The sequence below is a fragment of the Buteo buteo genome, chromosome 8, assembly GCF_964188355.1.
Source record: "Buteo buteo chromosome 8, bButBut1.hap1.1, whole genome shotgun sequence".
In the NCBI taxonomy this organism is placed as follows: domain Eukaryota; kingdom Metazoa; phylum Chordata; class Aves; order Accipitriformes; family Accipitridae; genus Buteo; species Buteo buteo.
In genome coordinates, this window is record NC_134178.1 from 44616170 (window position 1) to 44633928 (window position 17759).

The 17759-nt window shown below is 44.5% G+C and overlaps 1 long non-coding RNA gene across 1 annotated transcript; it reads left to right on the top strand.

Annotated features, from left to right (window-relative positions):
* Positions 1 to 1891: 1891 nt before the first annotated feature.
* On the top strand, positions 1892 to 17158 carry LOC142034069 (uncharacterized). The gene is made up of 6 exons (XR_012651441.1): positions 1892 to 1995; positions 2794 to 3727; positions 4996 to 5126; positions 5916 to 6032; positions 15644 to 15749; positions 16787 to 17158. It is a non-coding gene; the product is annotated as an uncharacterized LOC142034069 (long non-coding RNA).
* Positions 17159 to 17759: the final 601 nt, after the last annotated feature.

A 17759-nucleotide genomic window follows, 5' to 3' on the forward strand; every position in this document is an offset into this window, starting at 1 on the left:
CCTTTGAAAGCAAAAATAATTAACTCTGAAGGCCTGGCAATATAATACCAGCTCTGAGTGGTAGTGCATATATTTAGTACTTTAGTTGTCCAGTTCTGAGAGATGCTAGGGGATAGGGTTTATAACAAGTATATTATCTCCATATCAAAGTGGGTTTTTTTTCATTTTAGAGAGAGTTCACGGTCACAGAAAAGTCAAGCTCTGCGCGAGCCATAATTAACAGCAAGGATGACTACTGGGCAAAACAAACCTTTGGAAATGGACAGATGTTTATTTCCCTGGATGTTTAGGAAGAGATTTTGGGGAGTTGCATTTGCTGAGATTAATCCCAAATTCTTGTCCGGGTGTCAAAGACTCCTGGAGGGAATACTGAGCGAATGGGAGTATTTTCCCTGATCAAAAATAATTAGAAGCAGAATCTCACTGTACTCCAGTTATGTTTTGTCACTCACCTCCAGGCTTCAAGGCTCAGGATATTCTGAGATAAAACTTCTCGTTCTTCAGTGCTTTAGGAAGACTCACTGGATCTCTTTTACAACTGATTGTTCCGAGCCAGGTGAAAATGAAGTTTAATTGTGTGACTGTTCAGCAGAGGCATGCTCTATACCATGCTCTATACCATCCCAGAACAAAGGCTCGGTGAGATGCACAGATCTGCTAACTACAATGGGAAGAAAACAATTTCCAGCCCCTGCTCTGTGCTGGTAAAGCCACATCTTCCCAAATAACAGAGAAGAGAAATGGGGCTGGGCTTGGCTAGCAGAAGTCACACAGGGGAAGAAAAAGGATAGCTCAACAAATGAAGTTCACAGAATCACAAACTTGATTGAAGTCGGGAAGGTGCTAGTTTGGCCATCTAGTCCAAACCCCCACTCAAAGCTGGCCCAATTAAAACAGGTTTTTTTATGGCTTTGTCCAGCTGAGTTCTGAATATCTCCAAGAAGGGAGTCTTCCTAACTTCTCTGGGCACCATTTCAGTCTTTGATGACCCTTAGGATAAAGAAGCTTTTCCCATCCCACATCTGAATTTCTCACATTCCACCTTGTGCCCGTTGCCTCTTCCCCTGCTCCAGCGCATCTCCAAGAAAAGTCTGGTTCCATCTTCTCTGTGTCTTCCCATTGCAGACTGCAGTCAGATCTCCCCATACCTTCTCCTAGTAAGGCTGAACAAACCCAGTTCTTGCAGCCTCTCCCCGTACGTCATATGCTGCAGTTCCCCAACCATCTTGGCAACCTGCCGCTGAACACTGTGTTAATATCTTTCTTTACTGGGGAGCCCCAAAATGGACACGATACTCCAGATGCATTGTTAGGATGGGTGAAACAAACTGATTCTGCAATTGGAAATCCCAAATTTAGCGTCAGCATCATGGCCCCCAGTCTCGGGATAAGAAGTTTCCATCTTCCTTGCTGGCAACACATGTCCGTAACCAGACTGGGGATTTTGCGCAGGAATCCTGTAAGAAAAGAAAGAGTTGGGGCATTAAATTAAAAATAATTAAAAATAAAAATAGGTGTAGGTATCAGATCAGCCATGAGTCCAAACTGCCACAGGTCCACGCTCTGAATATCCTTTGAAATGCGAGTGTTTCTGCACACCATAGCAAAGGCAGCAGTTGAGCGCAAAGCTGGGATGCACCCTGGTTACGAGGAGTCCTGCCAGCGTAGGAGTACAGCCCGTTCCCTTTCTGTGGGATGTCCACAGTGGCAGCAGATCGTGGGGTGGGAGGAGAAGCGGGTACGGGGCTGTGCAACAGCCCTCAAGGCAGGAGGGGGTTGTCGAGGTAGAGCTACCTGGAGCAATAACATCAAATAAAAGCTTAAAGACTATACGTGCACAACCTTTGATGCTCTGCGGCTCTTGCAGGTGGAGGAGGAAGGCATGAGGATGGATGCACCCAGGGAGCCGGGAGCCGCAGGGGATCCGTTTTTTCTCCGGGCTGATCATTTCATTGGCGATTATGGAAGTTCAGCAGATCCTTTCTCTGGTGCCAGGTGGGTGGGTGGCGGGGAGGGAGTAACGGAGCTAACGCAGTGGGTTTTAAGAAGCATCTGCTGAGCACGCTGGCTTGGAAGCAGAAAGCAGCGCCGAAGGAAAAGCGAGGGACTGCGGAGCCCTCCCTCCCACCCGCCATGCTGCCGTGCTGCTGCTACTGACAGGCAGCGGGGTAATGTCTTCACGTGGCTTGGAACAGCTTGTTAAATATTGTTAAATGGCTTAAAATTCTCTAGGTGATTGGGATTAAAGTAGAGACTTTCACTGCTTTTACTATTTATATTTGCGACCAATGGGGTTTTTTGCCCTCTGTTATCAGGCTGAGACTTCCCGTGTATTTCTGTGACAAATCACTCAACCTAATTATTGTGCCATTTAGAAAAAAGCAAGGGGTTGGCAGTGAGAAAAGGTTTTGCTATATTATGCATGTATATGTATATATGTGTGTGTGTATATATATATATACACATATTCCATTTTATTCTAATGGACTGTTCCAGGCATGTGAGAAGCCCAGGTCACCTAGAGGTAGATGCCAACATAGAAAATGTGTCTTAACAACAAAGCCTGTTGTTAAAGCCAAGTCCCCGTGTCTAGGAGGCTGAATTATTGGGAGCAATTCCCATCCCATTGCTCACAACACACACATGTAGGATGCTTCTCTTCATAGCCATCTTTTGTCCTCTGGTATTCGCTCACTCAGAGTTATAGCTCTGTCATTTTGCTACATCAGAAATCCTCCTGAGAAGCTATTTGCAATGCATGTGAGTGTTTTTTACTTTAACTTTTGTTTTCAGAAGCAAACAGGTGATTGCCTCAGAAGAGGAGAATGAATAAACCTCACAAAACTCACACGGACCTCACATAACTCATTCGTGTTAAAAGACTTTCCGCACCGTGCTGCCAGCGTTGTTAAAACGTCACCTGTTATTTATGCCACCGCAGCCGAATGTTTCATTTATGACTGTAAATGAGCAGCAAGCTTGACGAACAAATGAAGATGCTGAGCCTCATCCCATGTAACCCCATGCCTGCCGCTGCCCTTGGGGGCTGCAGCCAAGCACGGGCAGACCCGGGCTGTATTTGCCGCAGGCCTGTGCTTCACGGGAGCTTTCGCACTGATGTCGCAGTCTCACGTTTCATAAAGTTTGGCGCTAATTGAAAAGTGCTTACTCCTGTTTGTTTAACTCAAGCGCCTAGTGCTGCCTGTGTGGTTTTCATAGGGAGGAATAGCCAACGACCCAGCTGCTAATGAAGAATTGAAGTTCGAGCATAAAGTAGTGATTAACTGTAGGTCACCTATGAAAAATGCCTTTGCCTGTCCAGAGCTGTTGTATTTCTTCAGTGCACAGGGGATTTTTCTGAAACTCCTGAAGCTAAGCTGCCAGCAGGTTATAAACCAAAAGGCATTCAATTAGAGCCTGTCTATTCTTCACCAGGGGTGCCCAGGCTTCCTTGCCCTGCAAGCCACGTATCAAACCCCCTGCACAGCGAGGAGCCCCGTGCTGCTCTACCTAAAACTGCTGAGGAGATCCCTGGGAGATGTTCCCCAGTGAGAAATGACCCGTCTGCGTAGCTCGCCGCACCTCCCAGCCCTCCACCAGCACTTCCAGGCTGGGAGGTGGCTGTTGGGTCCCAGGCTACTGGGGGCTGTTGGACCTGGCAGCCCACCCCTATAGCTGGGGCTTGGGTGGACGACAACATCCCAAGAAGAGGAGCTGGGTGCTACAGGTTTGGAGACAGCGCTCGTGAAGCAATCTTGTACTTGCTGGGGTTGATAGATTTTTCTTTTAGAAAGGGTCAAAACAAGTCACTTGGGGAGCTGGAAACTGGTGGTTCCCTCCATGGAAATGCTGACAAACTCCGCTGTGTGCAGGCAGACCACTTCCAAGCCTGCAATAGTCCATTTGGTGCTTTCCAAAGACGATTTCCAGAGGTCAGCTACAGTCAAATAGTTGTTACAAGGAAAAATGTTAGCATAAAAGTAGAAGAATATTGTTCTGGAAAAAAACCTAATTAGATTCCCCCACACCCACAACCTGTCGTTCCCTGAGAGGCTTTTTGGTCGCAAATCCATCTTAGTAAAGACAAGAAGTGAAAGTGGCAACCAATAATGATCATTACAAAACTTATTATATATAACAAATGTCAATAACAGGAAGTCTGATAGCTGTGCAAACAAGTCACCAGCTAGGAAAGCGACAGCTGATGGAGGAAGATAAAACATTAATGAAAAAATCCTGGGTTTAAGGATTAAGGGCAAGAAGGCATTATTTAAGTATACTGAGACCTAATGAAATCCTTGCTATCATACAGGAGAATAGGATTCAAAGGGACCTCTTGGATCATCAAATCCTCCTGCTATCTGTAGTTCCATACCAAATAATCCTCTTCATGGAAATAGCGATATTAATTTTAAAGTAGTTCTTTTTGTCCCCAGATCCCAAGGGGTGGAGGGTAGTGTAGAAACCACTTTAGAACCTGGTGATTTGGTTGGTTATAACCACCTTGTGATTTCATACTTAAATTTTTTTTTTGGCATTTCACACCCATTTTCTCTGGCAAATACATCAGTCAGCAAGTTCAGTAATGTCTCTTCCCTTTGTTAGCCCCTGTAGGTCCAGTGTTAAAGAAGGCAGAGTTGCCAATTGTGATACACAAAAAGAAATATTCGTTGAATATTTATGTTCTGTATTTGGAAAGAAATGGGATGTGCTTATTTCACAGGAAAGAAGGAATACTTTCCCTCTCATTGGTAGCAACAGAGGATGTCAAATAGCAACCATTATATCAAGACACAGGAGCAGTACAGAACATTTGCAACCAAGAATACTGAAAGAAGTGTCTGAGGAGCTTTCTGAATCACTGAGAGTGATTTGTAAAAAATCTTGAAAGACAAGGGAGGATCAGAAAAGTGCTGAAGTTACGCTGTTGATTAAACAGCATGAACCAGAGTTGTCCTCAGAAATCATGATGTCCTGGGCACTGCTTCTTTGCAGGTACAGAAGACTTGGTTGTATATCTGTCTGGTCTCTCCCACAGACAGACGGAGCACCGATGCAGCTCATACAGCATGTCTGGTGCCATGCTGATCACAAGCTAGCCAGCAGCATGCCAGCCTCTTCAAACTGTGAGTCCATACTTAAAAATGGTATTGCAATGACCTGGATTTCCCAAGGCCAATTAGTCTGATGCTAGTCGCAGGCAAAATTATGGCTAAGCAGATATAGGAGGCGAATAAAGCATTAACGAATGGTAGCACAGTCAATGCCAGCCAATGCCAAAACCTATTTTCTTAAAAGCAATCAATGAAACCTCTTATAAAAATGAGATGTCATATTTATCTGATTAAAGTTATCTTTATAGATCGCTGGAAATCAGAGATGTCTATTTGACAGTTTCATGTGTCCCTCTGATTTAAAAAAAAAAAAAAAAGGCAATAAAAAAATCAGCGTAGCCTGTATTACACTGTTGAGATTAAAGACTGATTCATAGATGTCCAAGTAATTGTCAAAGAGAAAGAGCTCAGTAAGTAGTTTTCATGAGCTTCAAGTTCAGTCCAGAGAAGATCAAGAACTGACTTTGGTTGTGATCTATAAATACACGCAAGGGCAACAATTTCTGGCAGTAGATACCTCTATCATCTAGCCAAGCTAGATTTGTAAAATAGCATAGCTAAGACCAATGCTACACAAGTTCCAGGTAGGAAGAACAAAAGATTTTGAACAGGGAGCAGCTGGCCATTAGACCAGCTCATTAGGCGAGCAGTGGATTCACCACTCTTTGAAACCTTGGACCGCTGTTTGCCCAGACAAACTCTGTGCAGGCAGCCCCTGCGAAAGCTGGTGGCCAGCACTAGCCTTTCAGAAAGGGGCAACGGGTGTCTTTCCATCTTAATTACTACAGTTTAATTCCACAGTGCGCAGCAGCGGTGTCAGCTCACCCCATAGCACGTGCGTCCTTACGAGCTCCCCAGCTGATGAGCCCTTCAATTCCCAGAGGACCGCAGAGTACCAGCAAGAGCATCGCACCACAGGTCAGTAATTCAGAGTGCCCATCACTGCCTCTAAGCTTTGTTTCTCTCTCTTCTTCTCGGTGGTGTGCGGGGCAGCCACTGAACCGGGGCATATGTAGCTACATATGCTTGTGATACCTCTTGCGATAGCAATCGTCGGGTTGTTGCCTGCGTGCACTGTTTTCAAACAGCCGCCTGGGCTATTTTCAAGCAGCTGCTTGCAAACATTGTAGATAGACACTTGAATTTCATTATCTGATCTGTTGCGCGGGAATCACTCGGCTAGATAGTCGAGGTCATATCACATTACTTCTGGCACTGCAATTTTTGTGAAGTTACCTTGGGAAGGGCGGAATCTGCATAACCAGCTCCTTAAGCATCTCATCTCAGTAAAAGACCACTTCTAGAACAACCTGAAAAGCATGAAATGATGGGTCAAGGGGTTTAAACTAACAGACAGACTTGGCTGACCAGCAATGCCCACAGGACTCCCAAATGAGAATAAACACTTTCCTGGTAGGAAGATCATCTTGGCCCTGCCAAAGATGCCAGTGCCAATGGTTGTTGCTTAGCAGATAAGCAGCTCTCTGCTTTTAAAACAAAAAGATGCACAAAGGGCAAACTTGGGATAGTCGAGGTAATGGCACTTTTTCATAAGCCAGTAGTAAAATAGCATCAGAGCAGACCTGTGGAGTGAAAGAGTTGGTGTTTGGGGTGGGGGCTGGTTCAGACTAGCTCTGGTTTGGACCCATGGACTAAATCACCGTTAGCCATGGACTGAATCACCGTTAGCAGCTGGATCGTGCTAGGAGTGTTTCTGGAGCGTGGCTTTGGCTTCCATTGCACGTGAAAGGAATCTGCTCATGCGCGCCACGGCTGCTCCATGTTGCAAGAAAAAGCAGGAGATAGGGGACAACCAGAAATGTCTCATCAGAAGCGCTCGCCTAATCCAAACTAAAATGCTGATGTTGAGACACCTACATATGCTCACACTGCAGTATGCAAGACACTAATGGAGCTGAATATTTAGGGTTATCAAACTGTGATAAAAATTGCTACCTTTGGCACATCTTTTTCTTACAGGGAAGTTGCTTAACAGGGAAATGTTTTTTTTCCTTCCAAGTCATCAGACGGTCATCTGACTTTGTAAGGGTGCCAGACTCTCACATCTGCTGTTAAAGCAATGGAACTTCTGTTCCTAATCACACCATGGCTTATAATGACATGGGAAGGACAATTTTGCTCATTCTCTTTTTTCCCCTCACTTAAATGGGTAGCTTGAAAAAAATACATGTATGTACTACCTGGCTTCTTTGTATGTCATTGGAAGGAAATATAAATGCCACGAGTACATTCTTTCTTGCGTAGCTGACCCTCTCTGCAAATGCTGAATCTTAGCATATAGAAGTGTCTGCTTTTAATGCAAAATCACTGTTGGGTGTATTCTGCAGAATCTGACCGAAAGCCTGTTGAAGTCTATGGAAACTTCTTTTACCTTTGATGGGGCTCTGAACAGACTGACGGGGCTGTTTCCCACAATGTGAAGTGGACTGGCTTAGATGTACCACGGCAGGTAGGTTTTTCTAAAATGTCCGCAAAATTAAGGCACACAGAGCGAGAGACAGACAGCATGCAGGAGAGATCTACCTGCCTGTCCTACATATTTCAGCAAAACAAATCAAAATATCTGTCAAGCCATACAGGGTTGAGTCTACAAAGCTCTAAGCACTCTTTGAGGTGATGAAAGCTCTTACCTCTCATTGACCTATTCAGAGAATCGAGCACCATAAGTGTCAAATCCCAAGGTTTAGTGAGGCGTGAAGTCTTTTTTTCTGCTCTTTTTCCTGTGGACATCAATGGCTTTGTTTTGCTTTCCTTTAGTCTGGTTCTCTAAGCAGTGTGTTGCAGGCAGGGAAGGAGAATGACTGACATACACAAGCCCAGACATTTTCTCTTGGCTTATGACACGGCATGAATATGCTGTAATGGCAGGAGTTTGTTTTTATCTTCAGAATTTCATTTCAATTCTTGTTCTTTATCTGCCCGTCTCTTCTAATATTCACTGGATACAAGGAAATGACATTGCAATAGCCATTGATATATTAGGTAGGGGACGGTTACTGGCAAAGTAGTGATGATCAAAGGATGACACACTTCTCTTCGCATGTATGAAAAGACATTTTAGTTATTCAGAAGCAGCACTGAAAATTCTGTGTCCCAATTAAGGTGTACGCTGTGTGGCTGGCAAGGTGCAGGGAAACGCTTGCAAGTCCCCTCTGCAGAGTCTGCTTGAGAAATGGCAGCAGTGGGTGCTGTAACAGTAGCAGAGGGAGAAAACATCACAGATACGAATGGGATGGGAATAAGTGGTACCACCATCATCCAGCTGTGTGAGCTTGTCTGTGGCTGTAGAGACGGCAGCTGTAAAAACTTCCTCGGTTTTCTAACGCCTGTGAGCATGGATTGCTGCTAACCGTCTGCGTGCACGCCAGGGACCGTGACTATGTCCCCTTGCTGTAACTGGCTCCCTGTGTGCTGTGGGGTACCGAGCAAAAATTTGATCCCTCTTCCCACTAGAAGTTTTTTTTCCTTACCTAACATCAGCTAGCAGCTTCATGGGCCTTCTCTTCTAGTGGGTCAGTCACAAGTGCCCATCTGCCCCTCCGTCTTTTTCTAATCTCTGCTGAAAACATCCCTGGTTTTCCTTTCCTGCAGTCTCAACATCCTTATTTGGTACACTACTATTTATTATTTAAAGCAGTGCCTGTATTATTTAACTCACTGAGCATTTTGGGGATATGGTTTCCATGAAAGAGGCTGTGCAGCATCACTGTGCTGAACTCTGAAATACCAACACTGAGGGTGCTTCCCTTCTCCGTTGGAGCGTCTTTCTACTGCTGAACTGTTCACAGGTTTAGAAACACCACCTCTAGTTATTCTCAGGTGTTTTTTGAAGTCTATAAACATATACGTACCTGCATACATATGTGTCTGAGCGTATGCTACCATGTGTCTATGGTATGTGTCAGGAGGATGCAATAACCTGCCCAATAATCTGGAGAGCCTTTGCTCAGCTGCAGCTTTCTGCACCCTGTGCTGTTTATCACGCATCCTTGGCTGCTCCACCGGCACACCAGGCTATTTCCCGAAGAGCTTTTGTCTGTAGTGCTGTGTCTCAGATCCCAGCCACGGCTTTTCTCCCCTCCACACCCAAACCGGCCAGTTTCTCCTGCGGATTAAGCTACGCATTTGTGATAGCACACGTGTCCAAAGGATGAAACAAACTGGCTAACCATTTCATGACCCCTGACTCTCTCCTTCAGCCCAAAAGACATTTATTTTTCTTTATTTTGGGGGGGAAGACCATCTCTGTTATTTCTACATGCTGACTGTTCTTTCTGCTGATCCATCACGGGACTATTTAGCGACTCAAGCTGAATTTTCGGTCTCAGGGACCAAGGGCTGTTGTGTGATTTATCTATTTTTTGCCTTTGCCTTATTTATTTATTTATTTATTTATTGTTAGTCTTCCTCTGACTTATCCCCATGCCACTCCTCTTCCTCTCGTTCAGCCATAGGTTTACAGAGCCTTGGGCTATGCGTGCTCTGCGGATCTGTTTTAGTTCCCTGTCAATTATTCCTCCTTGTTTACGGTAATGGCTCATATCACATTTTATTATTGTGGCTCATGTGCCTTTCACATCATTGCTTTCGAAACACTGAATTTATTCTGAAATGCGTCTGGTTTTTAGTCTAGCTCCTCACTGTTTCCTAAACCCAGGGGGATTTTGTTGTTGGTTTTGCATCTTTTTTGCCGGCTGCAGCTGTGTCCGTGTTCCAGGATTATTGCTCAAGTTTCTGTGAGAAACACGGAAATTTTTTTCCTTCTCTTCTCTGACTTCCAAGCCTTTTAGCCACCTCTGCCCCTACTTTCTCTCCCTTCTGAGCCTTAAGTGCCATGCTCCCTTGCCGGCCATTGTGTCGAACACAAAGATGAAATGACCGGGGTGTGCAAAACCACTTGCCGACACTTCAATATTATCTTCTGCAGGATATCACAGTTAACCCTGCCTCTCCACTGCCCTTTACGACCGCCTTATTTTCATTTCGAGAGAACTCGGCGCTGGCAGCAGCATGGGATTAATACCTCGGCTGCTGCTACGTGCAGGCAGGGAGCCGGCTTCCTCTCCCGTCGCATTGCCAAAATGTCTCACGCTTGACCACCCGTATCACTGCGTGATGAAGGGCAGCTCTGAGCTGTTTATCCCTCTCGCAGTGTCTCCACGTCAGTGTCCCCTGCTGTCAGGGCCTGATTTCACCTGTGAAGCTGAATTTTAGAGGAGTTCCTGCTACCCCATCAGCAGAAGGAGGGATGTTTCTGATGGGCACTTCTTAAAAACCCACTATAGGTGATCGGGGCGGGATGGGAGCAATGTACTCTGTTTAGAATGTAAACAGGATTTAAGGCTTCCCCAGACGCTTATACTTTTGCCAACTCCCAATGATAAAAAAGCATGCATCAGGTCTCAAAACACAAGATTGTCTTTAAAATTCATGACCTTTAAGAATATAAATTTTGGATGTTTATTCACCCTCCACATTCTGGGCCTGGAAATGTATTTAATAGACCCTTCCTTTTTCTTTAAGAAAGGAAGCTTTTACCTCAGAGCATGGAAAACATGAACTGCCCAGTGAGGTTATAGCTCAGGAATGGCTCAATGCTTCAGTGCCTTTGGCAAAACTGAATTTTACTATTCTGGGTTTTAGGGTCTTGGGAAAAGGAGAGAGAAAAAAGGATAGGCCTGGATGGAAGAAGTAGGAGAAACCCCTGGAGAGACAAGTTACTTGCTGCTGAGAAGAGAGGGATGGCTACTTCTACCTCCAAGACTTGCTGTCCCCCACCAGTTCCAAAGACTCCTGCTCTTCTTTCAGCAGCACCATGTAACTTGGCTTTCCCCGGCTTAGGCAAAGCAGGCTGAAAAAATATGATGATTGAGAGTTCTATTGTCCCAGGTGACAATATCTTCTCTACCTCTAGAGCCCCCTCCTTCTTATCTCCTGGCAGAAGTCTCTCCGGAAAAGGATTTTAAGGAGGTCAGGCTACAGAGTGCACCCGCAAGGTGGGGGAGGCTGCCCGATCCACCTTTTTTCCTGTGAGTGGCAAAAACAACTAGGAGAAATTTGGGGAGCATTTCACCCAAAGTGTGTGTCTGGCTACTTGGGTGGGTTTTTTTGAGAAAAGAACGATTTAATAACCAAAGTAAAATAAAATGTAATATTAACAATAAAGATACTAAAATATAATAATAATGCTAGTAATGAAAAATAATATAATAAAATAAAATTTTAAAAAATAATTTAAAAAAAAAATCAAGGAAAAAACCAAGTGATGCACGATGTAATTGCTCACCACCTGCTGACTGATGCCCGAGTAGCCATCCACCCCTCCCGGCCAACTCACTCCATTTTATGTACTGAGTGTGATGTTCAATGGTATGGAATATCCCTTTGGCTAGTTCGGGTCACCTGTCCTGGCCATGCTCCCTCACAGCTTCTTGTGCACCTCCTTGCTGGCAGAGCATGGGAAACTGAAAAATCCTTGATTTAGGATAAGTGCTACTTAGCAACAACTAAAATATCAGTGTGTTATCAACATTATTCTCATACTAAATCCAAAATACAGCACTGTACCAGCTGCTAGGAAGAAAATTAACTTTATCCCAGCCAAAACCAGGACAAACAAGAAGAACACCACATCAATAGCTAACAAATAGGTAGAGTAATTAATAAAGTACTTGTTGTATAAGCAGCTACGGCAAAATAAGGTGATAAATCGCAGGCAACTGGGGCTTATAATGCATCTGGCAAACCAACTTAATTATATTCTTTGACAGGATAACAAGCCTAGTGGACAAAAAATACTCCACGGTAGCTTTTTGTATAGTTCCCTGAGATGTCCTTTATATGTGGATTACTGAAATCTGCATGGTACTTCTCAAACTCCAGCTCTTCCAGTGTGTGCCAAAGGCAGGGAAGTGTGTCATGCCATGGAGTGTTTTGCAGCCAACACACAGTCATTTTAAACTACACGACTGTTTTAAGGATGTTTTCTCAACCTACAAATCTATGAGAGCCACCAAATGAAAAGTGGATTACACCATATCCTTTTTCATAAGAAGGATTTGAATCTTAAACTGCAATATTCCAGAGGGGCTCAAAACCACAGCTATGCAGATGTTTTAATATTAGAGCAGCCAGTAGAGGTGATACACATAGCCTTGGTTTATTTTGCCATCAGATGGTGGAAAAATTGTTGGAGCTGTGAACAGATACCCTCTTCCAAATTCACCAAGACGGCTGTTGCCCAAAGGCGCGTACTTCCCTCCTCCCTGCTGTCCACGAGGCCGTTTGCCTGCCTGATCTCTCAAGCTGGGAGGTGACACTGTTCATGCACCCTTACTTGTTTCAGCCAGCGTGGGAGAAGATCTTTCCCTGGCCTTCTCTATAATACTCCTTCAGGCAGCTAGTAAGGGGACTAGGAGAGGTGTAGAATGGTGTAAATCTAAGTAATGCCATGCCATGTCAGACGCTCTCTGAAGAGATTACGGAGCTCTGTTTGAAACACAAGCCATGGTCAGTACATTGGCATTGCTACAGTAAAAGGTATTTGTTCCCCGTGTCCTGGTTTTGGGTCTATAAACGCCATGGAATCCAGTGGTTAAAAATTGCACAGCTTAGCACGAGGACTTTGTTAGTATCACTGCTAGGAGCTAAAAACATGAACCAGGTGTGGCATGGATGACATGGATCAGATCTGCTAACACAGAGGTACTAGAATATTCATGAACCTCACTGTGGCCTTGCTACTGGAGGAGGACAAAAAGCCATCTTCTCAGGAGACATCACACAAGAACACAGTTTGGTCCATTCCTCCTGAGAAGGTGTGGAGCAAGTGTTTGAGCTCCCGATCTCCCACTGGTCTCTGCTCTCAGTTGCACCCTACATGACTTTGTACTCTACGAGTCCCCTCTTATCTTTAGGTTGGATGACAAGGAAACAAGAAAAGCTATTTCTTTGTGAGATGACAACAGAGCGTCCGCTATAGGAACATCAAGTGGGGTGCCAGACTGGTGATAACACCTGCCTTGTACAAAGCCTGGTAAAAACCAGCCAACCAACCAGGATAAGCGTTAGTGGTGGAGGACTAAGCGAGGAGGTCTCCTGTCATGCCCAAGCAACCCCTCTCAACTGGAGAACACACTGTGCAGAGCCCAGCCATACCTGCAGGATAGAAAGATGAAAGCACGTACATAACCCCGGAGGGTGAGAATACATAAAGTGCGAGCTAGAGGAATGAGCTGAAATCAATAAATTGAAGTTCAACCCCAATAAATATAAAGAAAGGGATGAATAAACATGAGTACAGAGAAATGGAGAGATCACAGAAAAGAGTCGTAGGGTTAATGAGAACATAGTCAAGGGGGAATTGCTAGATGTGGCTGGCACAAATGCACAAAATGCTATATCAAATGGATATTGGGATTAATAGGTGTCAGGACTTTAAGCAAGTAACGTAGCTGGAGAATATCGAAGCACGTTTTGGTCAGCACAATTCAAAAAATACCTAAGCCAAATGGATAGAAATGAGATGAAAGAATGCAAGAATCAGCGAATCTGGGTCCATTTTGTTTGTAAAAAACAACAACCCAACACTCAGTGTAAGGTTTTCTTAATGCTGATATGAGTAAGTCTCCTAACTCTAGAGCTTAGAGGAACAGGACCTTGATTCCCTCCATGAGGGAAAATGGAATCAGCCATTTCTACATTTTCAGGAATTACAGTTTTGTTTACTTGTGGCTCCACACGCCGTGTTCTTCTGCTTTATTTATGAAGGGAACAACCCCTGCCTAATAAGATGTTATTGCTGTCACTGTGCCCTTTGAAAGGCACAGGGAATGTACACACAGGCTTTAGAGAGGGCGAACCACAGCCATGCAATAACTTTCTGGACTGGGGACAGGGATGCAGAAGTATTGAGAAAGGGAAGAGAGCTCTGCCTACAAGCCTCCAATTCACTGTTGGGAAGCCCACGCTCTCCAGACTCAGACCAGGCCCTGGGACGATCCGTGCACCTCCCAAGGCTGGCCTGGTGATGGTAAGGTGACTTCACAGCAAAGACCAAATCACACCATTTGCAAAGATGCGCAGGTGACATCCGTGATACCTGACTGAACCAGCACCAGTGATGTGCTTTCAACTTTTTAGACAGGAGTTGCCAAACTCAGAAGGAGGGCAGACCAAACCAAAAGTGATGAGCCACCCCAGAAGGCACAGATTTATCTGAATTGGAGAAGGCAGAGAAAAGTCTATGGGCCCCTGATAGCTGTAACTGTGAGTAAGCAGCAACAACTGCCTCTGTTCTTCCATTTATATAGCAGTAGCTGCTATACGGTGTCAAGATATCCACTACAGTTTTAGATTAGGGTGGAGGTGAGCATGGGCTACCATTTGCCAAGAAACAGAATGGGATGGTAGAGGAAAGAAAAAATCCCAAGGGACAAATAAGTTGAGTTTTAACTTATAGGATAGCTTACTGGTAAGGATAGACACTGTAAACATGATGGTGAAGTTTTCATCTTTAATTATTTTAAAATTGGGTTGTTACACTAGTCATTGCAGAAAAACCTTCTGAACGCAAGCTAAACACAATCCACTGGCTTCTCATTCTGAAACAGACCTAACAGCAACAGCCCAAAGCAAAGTTGACTCCAGAAACAAATTCTAACTCTGCTCTGGTTAACTTTGGCTCTTGGGAACTTGTTAACTCTTTCACTGATGATAGTTACTGGAGAAATACCCCATTACCATAGCTACACCTACACTGCTAAAGGCCATCCACCCTAAGAGACGCTTGCCCTGATTACCAAGCCAAGCCATGAAGTGGAGCAGTCCCCATGGCCAGGGCTAGTTCCCTCTAGAGAACGGCCACGTGCTCTGTGCTTGCTCTGGGCACGCTCCGAATTCCCCACAGAGTTCCTGTAGCTCTGAGACACAACTCTTCCTGCTGTTTTTCTTTCTTTCTCAGTTCAATGGGCATTAAAACAAAAGACCTGTGCTGCAGCCCCACCTGTTTTTAAGTGGGTGCATGCCATAAAGGCTGGTGGAGGTATTTAATTCTCCAGTCCCAGCTCTGTTGGCCTAGATAGTGACTCACCTCACATGTCTCAGATCAGCTTCGTTTGAGGAGAGGAGGTGTGATACAGGTCCCACAGCTGGGCAGAAGAAGAGAGTCTGTTATGCTTGCAAGACAGGTCTTAATTACTAAGTGCAAATTGTTATTTGGTGTTAAAGTGCTGGGAGAAGATAAATGAAAGCAGAGGAAATATTCAGTAGCTGTTGAAAAGGACCTACAACACCCAGACACAAGGAGATAGCTCATTAATTACTTGCTCTAGTCCCCTTTGGGCTCAGAAGACAGTGGCAATAGAATTACTTTTGTTTGCAGCTGTGAGTTCTGTTTCTATTTATACCTTAATGGTTTTTTTGACGCATTTCCTTTTGGTGTGGGAATTAATTGCCTACAATGTACCTAGAGCCTGTACTTCAATCCACGTGTCATTCTTGTTTCATAGCGTCTCAAAGACGGCAGGAGAAATAAGGACTACTAAGAACAGAGTAATCCTTCCAGCATTGACTGAGCCATTCAGGACTACAGCTGTTAAATGCCAGCACAAGCAGGTATGTGATACTCAGCATTTGAATTCTACCCAAAAAAGTATACTGAAGTAGCGTTAGCTGTCACTGGCTGAATCCCAGAAAAAATCTCTCCTCCTAGAGACCAGCTTTGTCATTCTGTTTCGCTTGTCCAATATTTTCTATTGCAAATCTTGAAATTTCAGAGAAAAATAATAGAAATTAGTGAGGGGCTAAGTTAATAAGAAGTAGTAAATTAAACCAGTATCTTTTCTACAGATAAAGCGTAGCTACTTCAGACTGGTAAGGGGCCCTAACCTGTGATATCACCTCCTAAAGCCAGTCAAAATGCATGACCAGAGCTGTTAGGTGGTGCCTTGGGAGAGCGGGACAGAAGTTTGAACTTAGGTCTGAGCTTCCTGAAATTTGAAAGCTACTGTGGGCCTAAGGACTTGTTTCAGAACTCTTTCTTGTTAAATGGAGTTTGTTACTCTCATAAAGATAGCTTAGCCCTAAGAATAATCCACATCCATACCTGTTTGCCACGGAGGGAGCATCAGTAATTCCAGCCACTCTCGAGCTAGGGCCCAGAACGCAGGTCTGCCTGCGCTGTCCTCCTTGCTCCTTCCCTCCTCATCCCCAAAGATAACAGAACCCGCAACAGAGTATTTGGTCACCTCGCCATCGTGCTTTGTCACCGCTACCCATGATCTTAGCGGTTTATATTTATCCAGGGAGAGGAGGAGGAGGCAAAACAAAATAAAAAACAGAAGGAAAGATGGAGGAGTGGATGAGAAAGTAACAATTTCTAAAACTGTAAAACCTGGCAGGCTTTGGTTTTATGGCATCATGGTGGATGGCTGCACAATGAAGAGCTGGCTTCTGTCGTTAGCAATACTATCAGCAAATTCCCATGCAGCTGAGAGATTTTTTTGTTAATACACATCATGATTTTAATAGCATGTGTGTAGGTGGTGAAGAATTGGATTTTTTTTAAACTTTATAATCAAAGTGAGAGGAGGCAGGCACAGTACATGAGAGAAACATGCAGTGTCAAAATACTCTCATCTATTATCCCCCAGGTCACACTGGCAGATCCTTCCCACCTCCCACCTACTGACTGGTCTTAAAGTCAAGAACTGTACCCTGCTCTGAGCACTTGGCTTTTTTGATTTATTTATTGTAAAAACTGAGCTAAAGATGGAGAAGTACCACCGCTGAGTGTATCTGTTAATCTCAGAGGTTAAAAGCGATTGCTCACACTTTGTATTCAAAAAATGTCTCCAGGCAGACCTCTGTGTGAACTGTGCCTATGGAAGGGAATCTAAACAGTGTCTGCTTTGTACAAGATGAAGAGGAATGTGCAAAAAAGCAAAAACCCATCAAAGACAAGGCAACTAGCAGTTTTACTGTTAATACATGTAAATGCAATAGAAAACTGGAGCTTTGAGCTCTAGTAACTTGGGTTTAAAGCACAGCCTGCTTCAGCTTCACAAGAATGTTTTTACCTTACCCTAACGACAGGGAGACTGGTTCCAGTGCTGCTTTTTGTTGCGCTTTGCCCAGTGGCTGCTGAAAGGGGCTGTCTATCTCCCCTGTCCCAGCCGTGCAACTGCGGCGTGAGCTGAGGGAACAAGCTGATCTGTCAGCAGACTGACACAGCCAAAAAGCAAATAATTTCAGCGTGTTGATCTGACTTAGACTTGTGACCTCGCACGAAGCGATACAAGGGATGGAGCACAAGGCAAGGGAGAGATGGCTGGTGTAATGTCAGATTAAGTCAGGCCAGGACTGACCTATCATCATCAACACAAAACCCAACTGAGTGGTCATACATGACTTAAAGACACTCAGAGCAGTAGTCTTGGTTGATTTTGGTTGGGTTTTTTTTCCTGTTTATAAAGTAAGGGGAGGATTGATTGAAAACTCAGGTGGTTGGCCTGGTGCCACTCCCATAAATAATATTAAAATGGCCCTGTGCTAAGTTTGCTGGCCCACAGCTGTGCTAAGGGCTCCCCTGTGCTCACCGTTTGGGAAGGACGGAGAGCCACTCAT